This window comes from Phyllobates terribilis, unplaced genomic scaffold (genome assembly GCF_046119375.1).
Source record: "Phyllobates terribilis strain yellow unplaced genomic scaffold, ASM4611937v1 Scaffold_4__5_contigs__length_816908805, whole genome shotgun sequence".
Lineage (NCBI taxonomy): Eukaryota > Metazoa > Chordata > Amphibia > Anura > Dendrobatidae > Phyllobates > Phyllobates terribilis.
Window position 1 is genome coordinate 678,089,056 of NW_027362764.1, and position 12,428 is coordinate 678,101,483.

General features: G+C 44.8%; 7 pseudogenes; all 7 read left to right on the top strand.

The window, feature by feature from the left end:
• Positions 1–5,142: 5,142 nt before the first annotated feature.
• On the top strand, positions 5,143–5,262 carry LOC141268281 (5S ribosomal RNA; annotated as a pseudogene).
• Positions 5,263–6,213: 951 nt separating this feature from the next.
• LOC141267459 (5S ribosomal RNA) lies at positions 6,214–6,332 on the top strand (annotated as a pseudogene).
• Positions 6,333–6,952: 620 nt separating this feature from the next.
• Positions 6,953–7,072, top strand: LOC141269457 (5S ribosomal RNA; annotated as a pseudogene).
• Positions 7,073–8,004: 932 nt separating this feature from the next.
• LOC141268889 (5S ribosomal RNA) lies at positions 8,005–8,113 on the top strand (annotated as a pseudogene).
• A 605-nt stretch (positions 8,114–8,718) lies between these two features.
• Positions 8,719–8,838, top strand: LOC141269680 (5S ribosomal RNA; annotated as a pseudogene).
• A 936-nt stretch (positions 8,839–9,774) lies between these two features.
• Positions 9,775–9,893, top strand: LOC141268237 (5S ribosomal RNA; annotated as a pseudogene).
• A 621-nt stretch (positions 9,894–10,514) lies between these two features.
• On the top strand, positions 10,515–10,633 carry LOC141267492 (5S ribosomal RNA; annotated as a pseudogene).
• Positions 10,634–12,428: the final 1,795 nt, after the last annotated feature.

Sequence of the window (12,428 nt, forward strand, 5' to 3'; positions counted from 1 at the left end):
GAATTCATAATTGCGATGTCTTGATTGAAGTCTTCATTCCCTAATCTGATACCAAATCTGGCAGTTTTTCCTAACCTATAATATCACAGCGTACCATAGCAATCAGTAATATCCATCTAATTATTATCAAAATATTAAAATAAATTATGTTTGGAATAATAAACAATAATAGATAATAATTCATTATCAATCAAGTTCTCCATATGATAGAACATTTTTATGTCATAGGTGTAATTACCTTTTCCAACCCATAGGTGTCAGTGTATTTTGAAAAAACAAGTTTTTATATCTTTATTAAACCAATAATATCAAAGAATGTATACTCCTGAACCAAAATGAATAAATATATGAATGTATGAATGAATGAATGAATGAATGAATGAATGAATGAATTGTTGTGTTTACTCAGAAAATGTAAACATTTTTTTCCTTAGCAATATATATTTAATGAAGCAATACTCTTGTATTAGACATTACTTTATTAAATATTAATGTGTTTTCTCAATTGAGATATTGAACTCAAATAAAATCAAATGAGAATTAAAAAATGAAAAAATAGAAAAATAAGAAGTATAAAGTAAGAATAAAATTTTAAAAATGAAAAATAAAATTAAGAGTAAAAATAAGAATAAAAATAAAAATAAGGCCTTTAAATTTTAATGACAAATGCAGAGTAATTATATTCTCCATAAAAAATACCCTTATATCTCCATTATCTGGATGATTTCATATTTGTCATAACCTTGTACCACCAAAAATTATTAAATTATGCAACTTTGCATGTAATACCCTTCTTAATTATACCATAGTACCTTATTATAATTTCTTCTTTATTAAAATGTGTGGAAAATAAGTATTGATCAAAAGTGATTATGTAATCAGGATCAAAAACACATTTTCCCCCTTAATACCAAAAATATTATTTTATAAAATTTATGAATATATCAGAACAAAATTAAAAATAATTATTCTTCTAGAAATATTGTGCATAAATTTCATATCGATGAGTAGCATAGATTTGACTAAAGAGAGGTGTGTACGTATTTAGGTAACCATTAAAAATAATATTATAGTTATTCAAGAATATTATCATGTGGAAAATTATTCTAAATATAAATTTGCTTTGTAAACCATTTTGATGTGTGGTTGCCCTTATCCACTATTAGTTAAATCAAGAAATAATAATTATTAAAGAAATATAGAAATATATATATGTAGATAATACCTAATTATGTATTATAATTTCCTCAGAATTAAATATATTTTTGTACCTTCACATAAAGAAACATTTTTTTTTTTCAAACATACAAACATACGAGGCCTCTGTCACATCAATCACACTTAGCAGCTGCTGATTTACTCATCTGTCACCTTCACTCTGACATTCACAGATCTGTTCAACTCAAACATTCCACATATGAAGTTTTAGATATATATATATATATTTAACCCAAAATTGTTGTATCCCAATTTATTAATGCTCATTGCCATATCAATTGAATATCTTTATATTTCTTTGAATATTCCCCAAGTACATATTATATAATATGAGAGTAAGTCACTGGAATTTCAGACACTTGAAAAAACTCTTGTCTTAGATTCTCTTTTCACTGGCTGCCCGGTCTTAAGGTACATCAGTTGAAAATAGAATGAATGGGATCCTATACTATTAGCTCAAAGTTCAAAGGCCGCAGCTGTCACACGTCATGCTGTAAAGCTACTTTAATTTGCACGAACACTTCATGCACAGAAAATATTAGCAACACAAAAGAATTAATAAGTATTACATATATATTATAGTTCAACTAGATATATTGTTATTATTTTAAAATGTTATACACAAAAAAAAAATTCAATTTTTTCACTTCCTGTGTGAATAAAGAAATAAATCCATTTTAGAGTTCTTTGATCAAATCCTGTTTGGAATGAAAACTCTAAGGAAATATAAGAAAATAAAATTAAATATCAAATTCATACAGAAACAGAATTATTTAAATATCTTATACATATATTGGTTGGTTCTAATGTAATTCAAAATATTGCTACTTAAATTTATATATATGAAGTTCTAATTTATTAATTAATATATATATATATATTTTATAAACGTATATATAAATACAATTACACGCAATCTCTACTTAGACAAGTGTATATATATATATATATATATATATATATGAACTATTAGAAACTATGTAACTACAATTTTACTGTATAAGATTATAAATAAATATTGAGACATTGTATTACATTTTGATACAACATTATAATTACAGTTTTTCCTTAGCCACTCCCTAAACCAAATCTTCTGTCTCTCTCAAATATCCCCATTAACGCCCTATTTAGTAAAGACATTTTTCTATCCTTCAAAACCTCAGAGAACTGCCTGTTCTTCTGTCCAGATTCCATGACGTCACTGTGAGTTGGTCGTCTCACCTGTCTCTGTCCATCAGTTTCAGACATTTTCCTTTTTAGAGAATCACAGTTCTGACTGAGAATTAACTCATTCTGTGGAGAGATGGATCTTTGCACTGGCTGATATGGCTTATAACATATATGAAATCTTCTGCGTATTTGATAGAGTTCACTATGGGGATGACTCAGTCTAGGAGAGTTTGATATTGGCTTTTGGTAAGATTTTACCTTTCCTGGTTTTATAAATTTAGCTTGATTTATTTTCTTTTCACGATTCTCATGTTTTCTAACAAAATCCAGCATCTGCGCACATTCAAATAATGAATTTTTTTGTGATGCCATAACTTGGGAAACTGAATTTAGGAATTTGAATTTTTGTACAAAAGTTGTTATCATATGTTGTACTTTTCCATTTTTGATGAGAGCTTTGTACAACCGTTCAAATATGGACATGAATGTATATGTACATTCCTTCCTACCAATCCTTAGTTTCTGCAGATCTTCTATGTTGGGAAAATCCTTTGTGACACAATAAATCAAATATCTTAATCTGTCCGAATCATTTTCCCATCCATTAGGAGAGTCATTTTCACAGGGCATTAAATGTAAACGTCTGGACAATGTCACAGGAATCCATATTTTAAATAATTGATTCCTCTCCTCATTGGATAAATCAAACTTATCAGAGAAGCTCTCAAATGTCTCTGAATTTCTACAGGCATGGATTTTGACATCATATTTTGGCATGATTTTGTATAATTTCAGCAAATTTTTCCTCATTTTAATTTGGAGTTGAGCCTGGGTAATTCCAAAATTCTCTGATATTTTTAGTGGCTCTTGTACGTCCGTTCCTCCTACGTCACTCACGTCTCCTCCCACATCACCTAGTATTTCGGTTTCTCGTATGTCAGTCATGTCTCCTCCCATGTCAGGTTTCTGTATGTCCGTCTCTTGGTCAGACCCAAGGTCACCTTCAGTTACAGACACGTGTCTTACTTCTTGTTCATTTTCCACATTACAGTCAGAATCAGTATCACCGTCTGACACTTCTACACTATTTTCCTGCTTAGAAATCTCTAACACAAGACTATGAAAAAAATCTACCAAATGTAGAATATTTCTCAATTTCTGTTTGTCTCTATTTACCAATTTAGAAGTTAACTGTAAATTCTGCAATTCACATTCTTTGTATAAACTGAGCCACAAAACTTCTATGTCATCTCCTACATTAACTTTGAAATTAATATTACTTTGTTTAGCAAAAGAAGAAATTATATCCATATTTTGCTTACCTTAAGATTCCTTGGCTTCTCTTTATCAGCACGTCCTGTCTTCAGTTCGTCTGATTCTTTTGCTGTGGAATTCTGTTCCTTGATAGTACCTCTGCTTCCTGTCTTTCCTCAGTCTGTAGGTCCTTTCTGCTTCTCGTGACAAACTAGTGAATTTACTGACACGTGAACAACAGCTGTTCAGCTCGTCAGGACTCCCCCCTTGTTCACGGAAGAAATTCACTTACTTAATTTAAAAAACAAAAAAACAGGACTGGCTGGCTCACCATTGTAAAATAATACTCTTCCTGTATTATTTTTTTCTACTGAGGACTTTTCAAAGTATCAATATCACGATATTCTTATAAAAAAATGTATCTATTTATTCTTGGATTGTCCATTAAAAAGAATCAGATTGCAGCAGGTACATACAATAATTAGTTATAAAGTAATTGTCCATTTGTCCATAATTAGCTTAATTGTTGAGATTCACCCATCTTTCCTTGGATCCTGGCTGGTAAATCATGTCTTTGTCCAGCATGTGTCCAGGCCTACATGTCATCTGCTTCTCAGCATGAAGATTCTGTGTCTTGTGGGGTGGGCAGAGCAAGAGAGCCCCCCCTTTCTGTACCATGGGCTTTTATAGCCAGTCGTATGGACACCTGTTCTACATATGGTAGTGAACCAAAAGTACACACACAAATAGCGCATGTCAACTAGACACGATGGCTGAGGCATAGAACTCAGAAAAAAGATTATCGATTAACATTCCAAATGAATTTCCATAATTAACCATTTAACAGAGACCGCCTGGGAATGCCAGGTGCTGTAGGCTTTTGCTTTTTCCTTCCTTCCACCAGCAGGGGGCACTCTCTTTTATGCCTTTTTTCCATTCCCTTTCACAAGTGCACACATTCATTCTCTTTTCTTTTTTTCATTTGCTTTCTCTCTTGCGCTATTTCATCTCTGCAAAATACCAGCATCCTTCTGATCACCGTGGGCCTCCAGCATTGTTGCTTATTTACTTTTAATACTAGGCTCCTTTTCACCAGGACCAGCGTCTCCCGGGTGGCTGGAGGCAACCACCGGTAACCCCAAGCAGAAGACCTTTGCAGGCAACACGACCCTCCCCCCTGAAGAGCAGCTCAAAGTCACTGGCAACCATCTCACCCTCTTCCTTCATTCACCCCTGGACGTCTCGCTCCGCCCCCAAGTTACGGGTCCAGCTTGCTCTTTCTGTCACATTACCGCGATGAAGGGTTTAGCCTGCAGGAGACCCTGCGCCGAGCCATTTTTGAAGAAACCTGATGCGGCGGGTGAATCACTGCTAAACAAACCACACCTGTAGGGATGGCACAGCCTTTGCATGGACCCTTCGGAGCCCGCCCCATCACGGCCAGATTGCTCGCCATCAAGCGATTCTGAGAAAGGCTGGCCGGGCGATGGATCGAGCAGCGTCTACTGGCCATACCACCTTGGATACGCCCGATTTCGTCTGATCTCGGAAGCAAAGCAGGGCTGGGCTCAGACAGTACTTCAATGGGAGACCACCTGGGAACACCGGGTGCTGTAGACCATTTTGATGACGTTTTGCCCTACTGCCCAGCTCGGCTAGCATGGAACGGCGCTTTGCCGGACACCGACCTTTAGTACCTTAGATGATGGAAGCCCCAAGGCCTCTGAGTCAGTTGGCAGCTAAGTACGCTACCCCGCTGCCCTTCACGCAGGCCTGACACCGAGCTCCTTACCACGGCTAGGAGTGCTTATTGACTCCGCAGCTCGCCGTGTGGAAATGATGGCATTATAAGCACCCGGGGCCGTGAAGGGGCCAGACTTTCAGCAGGTGCCCAGGGAAGGTTTTGGATGCCGGCCGACTAGCGAGGGCCAGCAGAAGTAACATGTTTCTCTGCAAAGAAGCTTGTGTAACCAAGCCAGAAGACTGCCAAAGAGCTAACCTCAGTGCAAGGAAGGCAAGGAAGGTAAGGAAGGTGCGGAAGGAATTGGGGAGGGGTGGGTGATTCCTGCTAGGGCCCTGAAATCATAAAACAGGCAGGAGAGTCTGACGCATGGTGACGGAGCGGTTGAAGGGGCAGATAGGCGGTGTTGTCACGTGCGAGCACGTGTGCATGCTGGCTTGTGTGTGAGAGTGCGCTTCCTAGGTGTGGCGCGCTGCAGACAGTCAAGGGGATTGTTCCCTTTCATTAAAAGTTAATCCCCGGCTGCAGGCTATTAGAAAGCAACTAACCGCGCTCTACTCACCCTACCCGGGTCTACCGGTGAGTCTCGCCTCTGCTCCCGGCCTGTGGCATTGGCCGTGAAGCTGACGTTCCGTCGACAGCGCTGCAGCCGATCAGTGAGCTCAGCGGCTCTGAGTGGGGCGTTGTGTCTACAAGACCTTTTAAGGAAGCCAGCAAAAAAATTGAAGAGAAGGGAAAGCACAAAAGGACCTGGTCTTGCTGAGCACTGGAAAGGGCAGCCGGCAGCCAGACGTCAAAGTAGAAAAGCAGCAAGTGAGAGACCTGTCTCAGGCCATGGCCACACCACCCTGAACATGCCCGATCTCGTCTGATCTCAGAAGTTAAGCAGGGCTGGGCCTGGTTAGTACTTGGAAGGGAGACCACCTGGGAATATCAGGTGCTGTAGGCTTTTGCTTTTTCCTTCCTTCCACCAGCAGGGGGCACTCTCTTCTATGCCTTTTTTCCATTCCCTTTCACAAGTGCACACATTCATTCTCTTTTCTTTTTTTCATTTGCTTTCTCTCTTGCGCTATTTCATCTCTGCAAAATACCAGCATCCTTCTGATCACCGTGGGCCTCCAGCATTGTTGCTTCTTTACTTTTAATACTAGGCTCCTTTTCACCAGGACCAGCGTCTCCCGGGTGGCTGGAGGCAACCACCGGTAACCCCAAGCAGAAGACCTTTGCAGGCAACACGACCCTCCACTCTGAAGAGCAGCTCGAAGTCACTGGCAACCATCTCACCCTCTTCCTTCATTCACCCCTGGACGTCTTGCTCCGCCCCCAAGTTACGGGTACAGCTTGCTCTTTCTGTCACATTACCGCGATGAAGGGTTTAGCCTGCAGGAGACCCTGCGCCGAGACATTTTTGAAGACACCTGATGCGGAGGGTGAATCACTGCTAAACAAACCACACCTGTAGGGACAGCACAGCCTTTGCATGGACCCTTCAGAGCCCGCCCCATCACGGCCAGATTGCTCGACACCAAGCGATCCTGAGAAAGTCTGGCCGGGCAATGGATCAGCAGTGTCTACTGGCCATACCAACTTGGATACGCCTGATCTCGTCAGATCTCGGAAGCAAAGCAGGGCTGGGCTCGGACAGTACTTGGATGGGATAGCTCCTGGGAACACTAGGTGCTGTAGACCATTTTGATGACGTTTTGCCCTACTGCCCAGCTCGGCTAGCATGGAACGGCGCCTTGCCGGACACCGACCTTAAGTAACTTAGATGATTGAAGCCCAAAGGCCTCTGAGCCAGTTGGCAGCTAAGTACGCTACCCCGCCGCCTTCACGCAGGCCTGACACCGAGCTCCTTGCCACGGCTAGGAGTGCTTATTGACTCCGCAGCTCGCCGTGTGGAAATGATGGCGTTAAAAGCACCCGGGGCTGTGAAGGGGCCAGGCTTTCAGCAGGTGCCCAGGGAAGGTTTTGGATGCCGGCCGCCTAGCGAGGGTCAGCAGAAGTAACAAGTTTCTCTGCAAAGAAGCTTGTGTAACCAAGCCAGACGGCTGACAAAGAGCTAACCTCAGGGCAAGGAAGGAATTGGGGAGGGGAGGGGGTGATTACTGCTAGGGCCCTGAAATCATAAAACAGGCAGGAGAGTCTGACGCATGGTGACGGAGAGGTTGTAGGGGCAGATAGGGGGTGTTGTCACGTGCGAGCACGTGTGCATGCTGGCTTGTGTGTGAGAGTGCGCTTCCTAGGTGTGGCGCGCTGCAGACAGTCAAAGGGATTGTTCCCTTTCATTAAAAGTTAATCCCCGGCTGCAGGCTATTAGAAAGCAACTAACCGCGCTCTACTCACCCTACCCGGGTCTACCGGTGAGTCGCGCCTCTGCTCCCGGCCTTTGGCATTGGCCGTGAAGCTGACGTTCCGTCGACAGCGCTGCAGCCGATCAGTGAGCTCAGCGGCTCTGAGTGTGGCGTTGTGTCTACAAGACCTTTTAAGGAAGCCAGCAAAAAAATTGAAGAGAAGGGAAAGCACAAAAGGACCTGGTCTTGCTGAGCACTGGAAAGGGCAGCCGGCAGCCGGCAGCCAGACGTCAAAGTAGAAAAGCAGCAAGTGAGAGGCTTGTCTCCGCCTACGGCCACACCACCCTGAGCACGCCTGATCTCGGAAGCTAAGCAGGGTCGGGCCTGGTTAGTACTTGGATAGGAAACCGCCTGGGAATACCAGGTGCTGTAGGCTTTTGCTTTTTCCTTCCTTCCACCAGCAGGGGGCATTCTCTTCTATGCCTTTTTTCCATTCCCTTTCGCAAGTGCACACATTCATTCTCTTTCTTTTTTTCATTTGCTTTCTCTCTTGCGCTATTTCATCTCTGCAAAATACCAGCATCCTTCTGATCACCGTGGGCCTCCAGCATTGTTGCTTCTTTACTTTTAATACTAGGACCAGCGTCTCCCGCGTGGCTGGAGGCAACCACCGGTAACCCCAAGCAGAAGACCTTTGCAGGCAACACGACCCTCCCCCCTGAAGAGCAGCTCAAAGTCACTGGCAACCATCTCACCCTCTTCCTTCATTCACCCCTGGACGTCTCGCTCCGCCCCCAAGTTACGGGTCCAGCTTGCTCTTTCTGTCACATTACCGCGATGAAGGGTTTAGCCTGCAGGAGACCCTGCGCCGAGACATTTTTGAAGACACCTGATGCGGCGGGTGAATCACTGCTAAACAAACCACACCTGTAGGGACGGCACAGCCTTTGCATGGACCCTTCGGAGCCCGCCCTGTCACGGCCAGATTGCTCGCCACCAAGCGATCCTGAGAAAGGCTGGCCGGGCGATGGATCGACCAAGGTCTACTGGCCATACCACCTTGGATAAGCCCGATGTCATCTGATTTCGGAAGCAAAGCAGGGCTGGGCTCAGACAGTACTTGGATGGGAGACCTCCTGGGAACACCGGGTGCTGTAGACCATTTTCATAACGTTTTGCCCTACTGCCCAGCTCGGCTAGCATGGAACGGCGCCTTACCGGACACCGACCTTAAGTAACTTAGATGATGGAAGCCCCAAAGGCCTCTGAGCCAGTTGGCAGCTAAGTACGCTACCCCAACGTCTTCACGCAGGCCTGACACCGAGCTCCTTGTCACGGCTAGGAGTGCTTATTGACTCTGCAGCTCGCCGTGTGGAAATGATGGCGTTAAAAGCACCCGGGGCCGTGAAGGGGCCAGACTTTCAGCAGGTGCCCAGGGAAGGTTTTGGATGCCGGCCGCCTAGTGAGGGCCAGCAGAAGTAACATGTATCTCTGCAAAGAAGCTTGTGTAACCAAGACAGACGGCTGCCAAAGAGCTAACGTCAGGGCAAGGAAGGTGCGGAAGGAATTGGGGAGGGGGGGTGGGTGATTCCTGATAGGGCCCTGAAATCATAAAACAGGCAGGAGAGTCTGATGCATGGTGACAGAGAGGTTGTAGGGGCAGATAGGGGGTGTTGTCACGTGCGAGCACGTGTGCATGCTGGCTTGTGTGTGAGAGTGCACTTCCTAGGTGTGGCGCGCTGCAGACAGTCAAAGGGATTGTTCCCTTTCAATAAAAGTTAATCCCCGGCTGCAGCCTATTAGAAAGCAACTAACCGCGCTCTACTCACCCTACCCGGGTCTACCGGTGAGTCTCGCCTCTGCTCCCGGCCTGTGGCATTGGCCGTGAAGCTGACGTTCCGTCGACAGCGCTGCAGCCGATCAGTGAGCTCAGCGGCTCTGAGTGGGGCGTTGTGTCTACAAGACCTTTTAAGGAAGCCAGCAAGAAAATTGAAGAGAAGGGAAAGCACAAAAGGACCTGGTCTTGCTGAGCACTGGAAAGGGCAGCCGGCAGCCAGACGTCAAAGTAGAAAAGCAGCAAGTGAGAGGCTAGCTTCAGCTTACGGCCACACCACCCTGAACATGCCCAATCTCGTCTGATCTCAAAAGCTAAGCAGGGTTGGTCCTGGTTAGTACTTGGATGGGAGACCACCTGGAAATACCAGGTGCTGTAGGCTTTTGCTTTTTTCTTCCTTCCACCAGCAGGGGGCACTCTCTTCTATGCCTTTTTTCCATTCCCTTTCACAATTGCACACATTCATTCTCTTTTCTTTTTTTCATTTGCTTTCTCTCTTGTGCTATTTCATCTCTGCAAAACACCAGCATCCTTCTGATCACCATGGGCCTCCAGCATTGTTGCTTCTTTACTTTTAATACTAGGCTCCTTTTCACCAGGACCAGCGTCTCCCGCGTGGCTGGAGGCAACCACCGGTAACCCCAAGCAGAAGACCTTTGAAGGCAACACGACCCTCCCCCCTGAAGAGCAGCTCAAAGTCACTGGCAACCATCTCACCCTCTTCCTTCATTCACCCCTGGACGTCTCGCTCCGCCCCCAAGTTACGGGTCCAGCTTGCTCTTTCTGTCACATTACCGCGATGAAGGGTTTAGCCTGCAGGAGACCCTGCGCCGAGACATTTTTGAAGACACCTGATTCGGCGGGTGAATCACTGCTAAACAAACCACACCTGTAGGGACGGCACAGACTTTGCATGGACCCTTCGGAGCCCGCCCCGTCACGGCCAGATTGCTCGCCACCAAGCGATCCTGAGAAAGGCTGGCCGGGCGATGAATCGAGCAGCTTCTACTGGCCATACCACCTTGGATACGCCCGATCTCATCTGATCTCGGAAGCAAAGCAGGGCTGGGCTCGTACAGTACTTGGATGGGATACCTCCTGGGAACACGGGTGCTGTAGACCATTTTGATAACCTTTTGCCCTACTGACCAGCTCGGCTAGCATGGAACGGCGCCTTGCCGGACACCGACCTTAAGTAAATTAGATGATGGAAGCCCCAAGGCCTCTGAGCCAGTTGGCAGCTAAGTACGCTACCCTGCCGCCTTCACGCAGGCCTGACACCGAGCTCCTTGCCACGGCTAGGAGTGCTTATTGACTCCGCAGCTTGCCGTGTGGAAATGATGGCGTTAAAAGCACTCAGGGCCGTGAAGGGGCCAGGCTTTCAGCAGGTGCCCAGGGAAGGTTTTGGATGCCGGCCGCCTAGCGAGGGCCAGCAGAAGTAACATGTTTCTCTGCAAAGAAGCTTGTGTAACCAAGCCAGACGGCTGCCAAAGAGCTAACCTCAGTGCAAGGAAGGCAAGGAAGGTGCGGAAGGAATTGGGGAGGGGGGGGTGATTCCTGCTAGGCCCCTGAAATCATAAAACAGGCAGGAGAGTCTGACGCATGGTGACGGAGAGGTTGTAGGGGCAGATAGGGGGTGTTGTCACATGCGAGCACGTGTGCATGCTGGCTTGTGTGTGAGAGTGCGCTTCCTAGGTGTGGCGCACTGCAGACAGTCAAAGGGATTGTTCCCTTTCATTAAAAGTTAATCCCCGGCTGCAAGCTATTAGAAATCAACTAACCGCGCTCTACTCACCCTACCCGGGTCTACCGGTGAGTCTCGCCTCTGCTCCCGGCCTGTGGCATTGGCCGTGAAGCTGACGTTCCGTCGACAGCGCTGCAGCCGATCAGTGTCTACAAGACCTTTTAAGGAAGCCAGCAAAAAAATTGAAGAGAAGGGAAAGCACAAAAGGACCTGGTCTTGCTGAGCACTGGAAAGGGCAGCCGGCAGCCAGACGTCAAAGTAGAAAAGCAGCAAGTGAGAGGCTTGTCTCTGTCTATGGCCACACCACCCTGAACATTCCTGATCTCATCTGATCTTGGAAGCTAAGCAGGGTCGGGCCTGGTTATTACTTGGATGGGAGACTGTAAAATAATACTCTTCCTGTATTATTTTTTTCTACTGAGGACTTCTCGAAGTATCAATATCACGATATTCTTATAAAAAATGTATCTATTTATTCTTGGATTGTCCATTAAAAAGAATCAGATTGCAGCAGGTACATACAATAATTAGTTATCAAGTAATTGTCCATTTGTCCATAATTAGCTTAATTGTTGAGATTCACCCATCTTTCCTTGGATCCTGGCTGGTAAATCATGTCTTTGTCCAGCATGTGTCCAGGCCTACATGTCATCTGCTTCTCAGCATGAAGATTCTGTGTCTTGTGGGGTGGGCAGAGCAAGAGAGCCCCCCCTTTCTGTACCATGGGCTTTTATAGCCAGTCGTATGGCACACCTGTTCTACATATGGTAGTTGATATGGAATAACGTCTCAGTCTCCCAAAGGATGAGTGCACACACTATCTCTGCAGATTAAAGAAAGTTTTATTGTAGCCACAAGAGCTCTGATCAATATTAGAACAGAACTGCCTCCATTGTATTGGGGCACAATTCTTATAGTATAAATTGTGGGTTGTACATAGTAGGTGGGACATAGGAAGATTATAACATAACCAATCATCTTACAATATAAACAACTAGCATCCAATCATTAGTAATCAGGCGATTACATAAAATGCTTACCTATGTACTTATATAATTACTTGATGCAATGTACCTGTTTTGTTGGTCAATGTGCTTTCCCTAGATCAACCTGACCTCAAAAGGGCATTTTGACTAAGATAAGCAACCCCTGCAAATTCCACAGTGGCTTGGG